The sequence below is a fragment of the Gouania willdenowi genome, unplaced genomic scaffold, assembly GCF_900634775.1.
Source record: "Gouania willdenowi unplaced genomic scaffold, fGouWil2.1 scaffold_105_arrow_ctg1, whole genome shotgun sequence".
NCBI classification, from domain to species: Eukaryota; Metazoa; Chordata; class Actinopteri; order Blenniiformes; family Gobiesocidae; genus Gouania; species Gouania willdenowi.
This window is the reverse complement of record NW_021144853.1, coordinates 41,923-53,977: the sequence shown is the minus strand read 5'-3', so window position 1 is coordinate 53,977 and position 12,055 is coordinate 41,923. Positions and strand designations below refer to the sequence as shown.

The window sequence follows — 12,055 nt, the reverse complement described above, 5'->3', positions numbered from 1 at the left end:
CCACAGTCTTCTCTTCCTTCTTTATGTGGAGATGATCCTGTAGCTGCAGTCCATGAGTGGATTCTCCTTTACAGGTAAAAAAAAAAAAGTTTGTTTGATTTTGTTGTTATTGTGTATATTTTTCTCTCAATTGTGTTTATTTTTTGTTGTTTTGTGTGTTTTTGGAGTAATTTTGTTTGTTTTGGTTGTAAAAATTTTTTTTCTCATAGTAGTCCCTCGCTATGAAGCGGTTCACCTTGGCGGCCTCGGTGTTCCGCGTTTTTTTTTTACAGTGCAATTTTGGATGCATTTTTTTTACAGCGTATGAACGGGCATTGTGTTCTCCGTCCTGATTGGCTAATGCTGCGTTCACCCACCAGCGACACATCCAACACAGTGAGTTTCACTGCCTGCTGAAGCGAGGAGCTGCGCTCCTTTTTCTCCTCTCACAAACATAAACCACTCGTGAAAAAAGCCGGTGTGATTAGCGGCTAATGCTATCCTAGCTCAGTGCTACAGAGAGAACTTTTACCTGCTACTACCACCTCCTCGCTGATTCTCCTCCACGCCAAATTATTCGTAGTCCGGTCCTGGTTATAAAGGCCGTGTCATACAGCTCCAGGTGGTCACACACAGCTTCTACTCCATGGTTGACAGGGTAAACAGACCGGTGTCCGTGTTGACGGCCTGATGTCATCGTCAACAAAGACTGATGGCGTTTGGCATCAATCAAACAGGTTTATGTTTTAAAATCTACGAAGGTTTCAATTTTGAGAGTGTTTAAACGAGAGAAATGTTAATTCCTGTCTGAGAAAAGTGTATAAAGTGTGTGTGGGGTTTTACAGCCTTAAAACATATGTTTTAATAGTAAATAGTAAAAATAAAGCTGACTACTTAGCGGATTTCGCCTATTGCGGGTTATTTTTTAGAACATAACCCCCGGAATAAACAAGGGACTACTGTATTTCTAGGTTGTCACGATACTGGAATTTAAAACTCAATACCGATACTCAATGCCATTTTCGATACCACGGGGCAAAAAAAAAAGCTAAATTCAGATGCATAATCTCCTTTAATAAACTATGAACAGTATACAAAGTATTTTTAAATTAAGTGAAATGTAGTGCAACATTTTACAACACTTGTAAACAACAAAAACTGCAACACTTTTTGAGAAAGTATAACAAAATTTAGCAGCACCTCTAAACAATAAAAACTTAAATAAACTTTTTTTAAGAACATAGAGCAAAACAAATACTATTAAATATTCTTAAGAACAATGTGCCAAATTTAAAAACAAGTGTTCTGGTCATAATAAAAGTATTTAAATAGGCTCAAAAATGAGAATGCTCAAGTATTCGGCTACAGCCCTGTTCATTTTTGGTGCTTTTGGTGACTGCATATTTTCTTTGCCAGACAAAAAGGGCTGGTAGGGTAGGCTGAGTCTCAGGTTGCCATGATTTCTGTCTAGTAGCTGCTGGATGACTTTTCTCAGCTTCATTCTGGGACTTTAAGAGAAACATAACACTTTCAGACAAAATAATTGTATTATCCTTTAATTAAACATAGTCTGTTTATGTTACAGACAGCAGGGCTGTAAACATTTGCTGCCAAGCTCCCACATTAACGTTGGTTGTCATCAGCTAACTCAGTGTTATGATGAGGTAGTGTTGGGCCCTATGAAATCCGTTTCATTGTTTATTAAATTCCGTTTTATTTTTTTCTAAGGTCCGTGTTTTCCACTTCAATTTTTTAAAATTCCATTTTTTTACTCAAATTATTAATCATTTTTTTCAGAAAATAATAGTTTTTAACTGCTGTGAAAATAAATATTAAAAAATAAAAAACCATAATCAAACAAAAATGTATGTCAAAATAAAGTAAGATACAATTAAAAGGTAGATATAAGTTGTCGTGGATGGATTATCCGACAGCTCCTTTTTAATGATAGTGTCATAAAAATTTATGAAAACACCATTAATGTCACAGTCACCCAATTTCCCCTCAGGATCAATGGTTTGCTGAATCTGAGCAGGTTTATTGATTAAGTTTTGATCAACTTAATTTAAATTAACTAATTTAATGATCCTGATGACATTGTTCCAGACCATAATGATTACACAAAAATAAATGGACACAAGGATATAAGGTTATTTCACCACTAGGGGTCAGAATATTTGACAATATCAAAAGTTATCATTAATCTACGATGTTTCAGACTCTACAATCCCTGGCATTGATGGTCTCGTCCACAACAACATGCAACTTTTTCCCACAGATCTTCTGTAGCACAGATGAGATGTTGATCAAACACTCTGAGCAGGTGAAGCTGATTAAAGCTGATCACGTTCTCACGGAGAGCCGCTGCGCTACATGAAAAACGGACAAAGTTTTACAGGCACAGCAAAGTTAAACGGGCACTGGTGGCTCTGAATTTAGGAGTCAGTGATGATTAGCGCAGTAATTTTTGGCAATTTTAGACAGTGTTTGAGTGTTTTAGGCAGTGCGTTGTGCAGCCAGGAAAGGAGGGTGCACCTAATGAGCGCTCCTGGAACATTTCAAACGTCCCTTGCCTCACGATGACGGCGTTTCATGTCGATTCTGTCCATTTCCGCATTAAATTGTTTTCATTGGTCGATTCCGTGATTCCGTCCGCTATTTTGTTAACGCGGATTTTATAAGGCCCTATTAGTGTATTCAGCTGCAGCTGAGGGGAGGGACTGCACTTGTGTCTGCATAAATAAAGTTGTGACAATTGAAACAGGCAAGGAAAAAAAAACTGGAGATGAACCATAGATATATTAGGAGATGAACACGGCAATGTTAGTATTGATACTTTTGCAAGTATCGTATCGGATACTCGCTTTGTGGTATTGATACTTTATTCAGTATAGAGTTAATTATTTCTGCATTATTTTGTAGTTGTCTTGGGAAATGTAACATTTACACATTATTGTTCAAAGTAAACAGACTAAATGTTGCTACGAAATCTCATGATATGACAGACTTCAGCTTCTGGAATGTAAATATCTCTATGACACAGAATAAACCACACGTTTTGGGGCAATATCATTTCCACCATATTTTTCACTGGAAAGCTCATGGATTCATGTCTCGCTTTAGACCGAGGTTGGATTCAAACCCCTGACCCTATGCATTTCCTTATCTGCTGTGCCACTGTAGCCTTTGTATTGCGACACTCACTCTAAGGTCAATAATTATATAACAGCAACACCCGTATCCCCGTCACAGATAGCAGTGGGCTGCCACAACATTGTGGGCAGTCTGGGAAGCAATTTGGGGGGTGGAGGAGGAAGTGAAAGAGGGAGGTATGCAGGGTGCCCATGGCGGCGTCGGACAGTCCAGTCCAGACTGGGGTTTAGGTTACGAGTGACGAACCGGGCACCCTCGCGGACACTGACGCATCCCCCATGAGCTCGCCTGCGGCGAGTCCGTTATGGCCCTCGGAGCGGGCCGCGTAAACACGTTGCTTGGCGGGGGACCACAGCATCTAGGACATTCTGCTCCTCTTTGGTGCTAAACTTTGTGCAGTGTCGGTTTCTGTTGAGCCTGAGGCCGTTTTTCAACAGGTTAAATCTCCATCCGCCTGCTTTGCTTAGCGCTTCTCCGCTTGCAAGTCATGTAGCCAGAACTTTTTTCATTTTTTTCAGTTTTTGCAGTTAGGAAATCTCATTTTATCATATTGCGATATCTATCTATCTAGGAAGTTCTGTGTGCGTGTGGAGTGAATTTCTCCCACGCGGTGTCGGTTCGACCTGAAACTTTTTTAATAGCTTCCACATTGCCGAGCGTGTGCATCCGTTATTTTGGATTATTTGGTGATTCAATTTTGAAACGTTTATTTTCATTTTATTTTGAAATCACAGCGGACTCAACGCTGGTTACACCGGACGGAGGGTTAGACCAAAGAGGGGGGACGGGCATCTGAGCAGCCGCACTCACACTGGTATACTAGCAAAGCCCTCAAGTCTCCCGCATTTCAACCTGATGTGAGTTACTGAGTGCATCCACGTGTGCGGCTGATGCGTGTGCGTCCCACTGATATACTAGCAAAGCTCTTAACTCACGCATTGGGCGTGAGACACACGGGCACGGCTGAAGCGCGTGCGTGGAGCCCACGGAGGAGAGACGGACAGTTAGCGAGTCACACACACACAAACACGGCTAATGCGTGTGCGTGAGAGTGTGGTACCACAACCCACACACACACCACACACACACACACACGCACACAATTTGTTTTCTATTATTGTTCAAAATGTTTGAACATGTTCCAAACGTTAAAAAGTGAAAACTCAAACATGAAATGTAATATCTCTAAAATCAGGAATATCTTGGCCCAAAGTGATGCTGTAAAACTAATCCATGCATTTGTTACATCTAGACTAGATTATTGTAACTCTTTACTGTCAGGATGTCTCAATAACTCACTAAAACGTCACCAGTTAATTCAGAATGCTGCAGCTAGAATACTAACAGGTACTAACAGTAGAGAGCATATTTCTCCAGTATTGGCTTCCCTTCATTGGCTTCCTGTAAAATCTAGAATAGAGTTTAAAATCCTCCTGTTAGCATACAAAGCTCTACATGATAAAGCTCCTGTGTATCTTAGAGACCTGTTAGTGCCCTATCGTCCAGGCAGATCACTCCGCTCTCAGTCTGCTGGTCTTCTGCAAATTCCTAAACTGTCCAGAAGTAGAACAGGGGGCAGAGTGCTTAGCTACCAGGCTCCTCCCCTTTGGAACCAGCTCCCAGTCTTAGTACGGGAGGCTGCTACTCTCTCCACCTTTAAAAACAAACTCAAAACCTACTTATTTGCTAAAGCTTATATCGTATAATAGCAATAACCTAAAACAAACATGGTCTCGTTGTTTGGTCACAATCACAGACCATTACACGTAAATGGTCAACATCTCAGACCATTGTGAGAGAACGTTCCAATCATAACTTATTCATTTACTAAAGCGTACATCGTATAGTTGCAATAATTTAAATGCAGGCAAGTGTCTCTACTGTAGTGATCGCTGAGATCACTACGTGCGCCCATGACAAGACAAAATCTCGTCTGTAATGGTGCATACTGCATGGTGGATGGCCACTAGATGTTTAATATTAATATTAACCTAACCACTAGAAACGACTGTATCATAGTGTATCATGTTTTTCCTGTAGTCTGTGCTTCACCTCGCCCTCCGCTATTTGTACTGTTTCAGGTGTCTTGATTAGGGTTGAGTACTGGCAAGGATGTTGCAATACGATACGTATCGCGATACGTGGGTCACGATGTGATATTCTACCCAGTTAATATCAAAATTAAACGTAGAGATGAAAAATCAGCTGTATATGTTCATCAGAAGATATTGATCATTCAGAGGACAAATTCAGTCAAAACTATTTGCTTCAAAACATCCTATTTATTATTTATTATTAGTGTTTTTGCACATTTTCACTGAAAAAAGAAAATGCAGTGTTACTGCCATCATAAAATAAAGTTTTCACTGAAACTTCTGTGTAGCAGTCTTAAAGTAACCATGACAACATAATGACGGCATTGTAACAACTGTAAGTGAGAACATTAAGGATAAATCACCCTGAGTTACTGATGATGCATAAAAATAAGAAAAAATAATTGATCCTATTGTATCAGTTTAAACACTGATCTCAACAGATTATATGAAACTAAAATGTCTGGGTATACATAAATATTGCAGGTATTACACACTGCCATCAAATAACCATTGCAACACATTGAAAGCATTGTAACCACCACTGAAATATTGCACAAATACACAAAAATATTTATTAAATATAAAAAAAATTTAAAAATCGCGATATATTGTGAAATCGAATTTTTTTCACACCCCTAGTCTTGATGTTGGAGCTGGCGGTTCCTCATCAATGGTTCGCCGCTCAACTAGTCTGGGACACTCAGATTTGCGCTACATACATACGCACTGTAATAGTAATCACAAATGAAATAAATTGTTCAACCATAATGGTGACATACTCAGAGTAGAACTTACCTCTCTTTCAAGAATCGGAAACTCATATTATTATTATTTCCCATATTTGCGCCCAAAAATAGGTTGAATATACCCTACTTTTTGAAATTAGAAGTCATTGCACTATATATATATACAGTATATATATATATACACATATATATTCTCTATCTATCCTTTATTTATCCCTCATCCTTTATGTTGATTATTATTATTATTATTATTGCTGCTGGCTTGTTTCTTTGTTCTTTGTTTTTTGTTTCGCGCACCGACTACCAAGACAAATTACTTGTACTGTCTTAAAAAACTGTACTTGGCCATTAAAACATTTCTGATTCTGATTCACTTCAAAATAAAAGTAAACATTGATTACCAAACAGGAAGTCGGCTGGAATCCTCTTGATCTGGAACGAAGCTTTTATTTCCAGTTTCTGGGAAAAAGTAAATATATTTAATCAGTTAATGATGAGTGTGAGCAGCTGTAGAAATATATAATCTAGAAGAGTCTGCAGTAAACATGGTAATAGATCTGTGATGCTACCTCCTCAGGTTCTCTGTCAGTCTGCATGGCCTCCTGACTTTGCTGAGTCATGATCTCCTTCATCAACTGCAATTATTCACAACGAAAAATTAAACAAAAGGTCAACATTAAATCAAATGCTCACTGTCCACATGTCAGAATAGATCAGCATAGATCTACAGTATATGTGCAGGAACATACGTAGCATAAATCTATATGAACACAAAATACATAGTAAAGATTTATAAGAAGAGGAACATGAGTAAAATAGATCTATATGAACAGGAATGTACGTAGCATAAATCTAAATGAACAGGAACATACTGTATATGAACATGAACATCTGTAGCACTAGTGTATATATGAACAGAAACATAAGTATCATAGACCTATCTGAACAGGAATGAATGTGGTATAAATCTATATGAATACTAACATTTGTAGCACCGATCTATATAAACAGGAATGTATATAGCATAGATCAATGACAACAATAATCAGGAATAAATATATTGTCCCTGGTAAGGGTAGTAGATCTAACAACTGGTCCAATGTATGTGATGCAGTACGGGGCCACATTTATTCTGTCTCCGGTATGTTTCCAGGTTTTATTATCACCCGATTTATCAGCTTTTTAAAGCAGTGGCGGCTGGTGGATAGAGGGCGCAAGGGCGCCGCCCCCCCACTCACCATGTTAGTTTGAGTAGACATAAAATATATGAAATTAATAAAGAATTAAAAATACTACAAAGCAAAGTTATATCTGTATTTAGATAATCAGAATAAATATCATATAGATAATAATGATGTATAAAGTTGTTTCGTTTATCTGTGTCTGATTGGTGACGTGTTTTCTTCTTGGGGCGCAAAAATCTTTACCGTCCACTTTCACCAAATATTGTGCATTCGCAATAACTCCTCTTCAATACGAGTCAATGGAGTGTCTCTGGGCGCAGTTTACCTGCGTCCAGATACACTTTGTGGCAGTGCAGAGTTGAATGCAGCTGGATCATTTACACAACACCCTCCTCCTGCCATGGGAGTCCGTCATAAAGTGGCTTTGACAGGTGAAGCCGTGGGACGTTAGAAGGAGAAGCAAAATGAAGAAAGAGAAATTAAATAATTCTGCTTTCCCTGCCTACCTGCTGACTCAGCATGGATAAAGACAGGTAGGACCCATTTAAAGCACTTTTCAGAGAAGGCAAAAAAACATAAACTACATTTGATGATTTCAAATGTTGAATATGTCCATATTTTGTAAAACTAGGTCTTAAATTATATTTTGTCAGGTCTTAAATTATGTTGGTCACTTCCTTTTTCATCCAATTACTTGTTAAACTAACTAAAACTAAAAAAGAAGAAAAACTTAAAATCTGAAAAATAAAATAAAAAAAAACAAAACAAATTAAATTAAATTTCAAGAAGGCAAGGCAAATTTATTTGTATAGCGCATTTCATACTCAAGGCAACAAGGCTTTACATGATAAAACATTCAATTGTTTAAAATCTAAGAACATTTAAAATCATCAGTAAAATCAATTAAAATCATCAACAAACACATGACATCAACAACATGAAGATAAATCTCCCTCTCAATCATACGCAGTAGAGAAAAACAGTGACTTTAACTTTGTTTTAAAAATGTTCACATGTGATGCTGACTTCAGCTCTGTGTCCATAGATCTGAGAGACCTGCTGGGTTCATACCTGACTAACATCTCACTGATGTATTCTGGACCAAACCCATTCACAGATTTATACACCAGCAGCAGAACTTTAAAGTCTATTCTGAGGCTGACTGGGAGCCAGTGTAAAGACTTTAAAACTGGAGTAATGTGTTCTGACCTCTTTGTTCTGGTTCAGACCTGAGCTGAACCAGCTGTAGCTGTTTGATGCTCTTTTGGGGGATTCCTGTCAGAAGACCATTACAATAATCCAGTCTGCTGGAGATAAAAGCATGGACCAGTTTCTCCTGATCTTTCTGAGCCATTAAACCTTTCACTCTGGAGATGTTCTTTAGGTGGTAGAAGACGTTTTTGTGATAGATTTGATCTGACTGCTGAATGTAAGATCTGAGTCAATCAGAACACCAAGGTTTTTGACTTGGTCTTTATTTTCTAAAGATCCAGACTCAGATAATTGCTGACAGCAGTCCTCTTTTCCATGTTACCAAAGAAATCACCTCCATCTTGTCATGGTTTAGTTGAAGGAAGTTTTCACTCATCCAGCAGTTTACTTTTTCTAAGCAGTCACACAACACCTCAATGGGACCATAGTCATCTGGGTTCAGTGATAGATATAGTTGTGTGTCATCTGCGTAGCTCTGGTAATCAACCTTACAGTTCTGTAAAATGTGTACTAAAGGAAGCATATAGAGGCTAAACAGAAGAGGTCCAAGAACAGAAGTACAATAACCCTGACACACACTCACTCACTCACTCTATTGTATATACCAAAGTTTCTCAAATTGGGGTACGCAATGGCATTACAAGGGGGGGGAGAGAGAGAGAGAGAGAGAGAGAGAGAGAGAGAGAGAAGGAAAGTTAACAAATGAAAGCATTAAAAATATGGGGTTTTATGATGTTTATTTCTTTAGTTCAAAATGATAACAATACTAAATATTAACAGCAATTCACAAAACAACAAAAACACCAAATAAGAGAAAAATATACTGAATAATAAAAAGAACAGACAACCAACAACAAAATATGCAAAATGACATCAAAAGCACATACTAAGAAAGAAAAGATACTATTATCAGCAACACACAAAACGACAACAAAAACACACTAAATATGAGAAAAACACACAACATTGCTACAAATTAAACAAACATAACAGAAACACATTCAAAACGACATAAGAAACAGATTGAAATGTAATAATTCAAATAATACCAACCACACACAAAACAAAATACACAAAATGAAATGATACTAATTAGATCACAAACTGAAAAAACAAGGATCATAAATGATAAAAACTATAGAAATAAATATATATTCATGAGGCACTAAATACTGTTTCTTTCAACTTATTTACAAAATTAGATTCTTTAAAATGTGTGTTATCACTCATTAATTCCATCATTATCATCTATAGATGTTTTTCATAGTATTCTGAGCAAAATGTGGTACAGTAGTTGGACATAAGGGGGGACTTGGATTCAGAAATGACAGAAAGGGGTACATGAGCCAAAAAAGTACTACTGGTATATACTACTACTATACTATATTTGTTCTTACTTGTTTATGGGTTCAATGATAATAAATGTGGTTAGTTTGAAAACAGCTCTGTAAGTGGAATTTCCCTTACTTATTTGTTCAAAGCTACACAAACCTTGTTTTTGGTCTATATCTATATCTATTTTTAAGCCCCCCAATACTAGTATCGGCAGCAAATATCCTGAATCGCAAGGGCTCTAATATCTAGTATAGATCTATATGAACAGTAGTGCACATATCTAGTATAGATCAATAGAACATACCTGTCAATTATCCCGTTTTACCCCTCTTTTCCGCCATCTTCCCGTATTAGTATTTTTTTGTAAATATCCCGTATTTTAATGTAATAATAATTAAAAGATGTAAGCACCACAGATGTAAAGTCTGCAATAAATGTGTCTAATAAGTCATTAGTGAATACCAGAGAACCATATGAGTGATCATGATAAATTATAAGAAAATATGTAATAAAATAAAATGTTAATGTCTGACTGCAGTGGGCGCCTGAAAAGTTCCCTTATTTTCAAATTCAAAACTTGACAGGTATGCTATAGAACAGTGATTCTCAACTGGTGGGTCGCAGACCAGTACTAGGTGGGTCGCGGACAGCTGGTCAAAAATAAATAAAAAATAATGTCTTTCATGTTGAACTTGTCTTTTATGTTGAAAGAAACTTTTTTTTTGACAGGCATGCTGTTAAACGCATGTTACACACGAAAATATATAGATTTATTTTTAAAAAAGATTATGTATGTGTTTTCAACAGCTGTTTTTGAAAAACAAAACTTGGTCTGAAGAATTCTAAAAAACAAAAAAAAAAGAAGAAAGTGGGTCGCGAATTAATGCCTGTGGCAAAATGTGGGTCCCAGGGTGAAACAGATGAGAACTCCTGCTATAGAAGTCCTCGTACAGTGAGATGCTACACAGTACCACATCTGTGGTGCTGAGCTGGTGTTACGGTTCAACTGGTGACCGTGTTACCCTGAGACTGGGCTGAGTGGAACGGTCAGTGTAAGGAAGATAAAAACGGTACAGATGTTCTCCTAAAGAAGGTTTGACCGACAATAATCAGCTTTAAAGACGGAAAGCAGCTTCTTACCTTCTCCTCCTCATTCTTCTTCTACTATTTTTTTCAAATTCTTCTTCTTCTTCTTCTTCTTCTTCTTCTTCTTCTTCTTCTTCTTCTTCTTCTTCTTCTCCTGGGGGTTTTAAGACAGTTGGCAATCTTAAAAAGTTCATTACCGCCACCTACTGGATTTTAGGTGGACCGGAATTTAAGAGGACCAAGACTTGTAATAAATAAATAATGAAGTAAAAACCCCGGTTATTTACTTTACACTAAATAAAGTAAATAACCCCGGTTATTTACTTACACTAGCCATGCTGCAGCCGTGCCGACATCCGCTAACTTAGTGTTATGATGAGGTAGTTTAGGTCCTTATGAAATCTGTTTATTATTTACCAAATTCCGTTTTATTTATTTTTTTAAATTCCGTGTTTTCCACTTACATTTTTTTAAATTCCGTTTTTTTTTTTTTTTTTTTTTTTTTTTTTTTTTTTTTTTAGAATATAATTATTTCGGTGGGTTGCTCCGCCGGCCGGTCTGGGCGCCTTGGCCTGGTTCCTGGGGCGCGCCTTCGCTGAGCGTGCCGCTGGCGCGGTGGGCCGGGCCGCCCCCTCCCCCTCCTCCTCGGGGGCTCACTTGGAGGACCGCAGGGGCCGGCTTGTGTAGCTTCGGGGGGAGGGTAGGGTGAGTTGTGGGGCCTCCCCTGGGCCGTGCTAGGTGGGTGTGTGTGGTGGCGCGGCCGGAGGCAAATAAGTGATTTAAAAAAAAAAATAAAAAAAAAGAAATATAATTATTTATTATTAATTTTTTTTTAACTCCTGTGAGGACAAAAATATATTTTTTCTATAATCAATATTTTTCTTATTGTATTTTTCACATTTGTGTGTTTCTAGTGCTGGAGACATTGTCACTTCTCAAAGAGCAGCCAAACTACTGGGCATGTTGACCAGCTCCTGTTCCTACATAAAAACCTTGAAATGATGCCACTTCCGCACCTCCACTCCGTAGATATATAATAATAAATAGAATGATTGAAGCAAATAGTTTTGACTCAATTTGTCCTCTGAATGAACAATATCTTCTGATGAACATATACAGCAACTTGATTTTTCATCTCTACGTTTAATTTTGTTATTAACTGGGTAGAATATCGCAATGTATCGTGATATCCCATATATATTGTGATAATATTGTGTTGTGACCCAAGTATTGTGATACGTTGTATTGCAACATCCTTGCCAAT

At 37.6% G+C, this 12,055-nt stretch overlaps 1 long non-coding RNA gene across 1 annotated transcript; it reads right to left on the bottom strand.

Annotated features, from left to right (window-relative positions):
- Positions 1 to 10: 10 nt before the first annotated feature.
- On the bottom strand, positions 11 to 10,901 carry LOC114458358 (uncharacterized). The gene is made up of 4 exons (XR_003673026.1): positions 10,846 to 10,901; positions 6,544 to 6,609; positions 6,376 to 6,433; positions 11 to 66 (listed from the first exon to the last, which is right to left on the bottom strand). It is a non-coding gene; the product is annotated as an uncharacterized LOC114458358 (long non-coding RNA).
- Between the last annotated feature and the right edge of the window lie 1,154 nt (positions 10,902 to 12,055).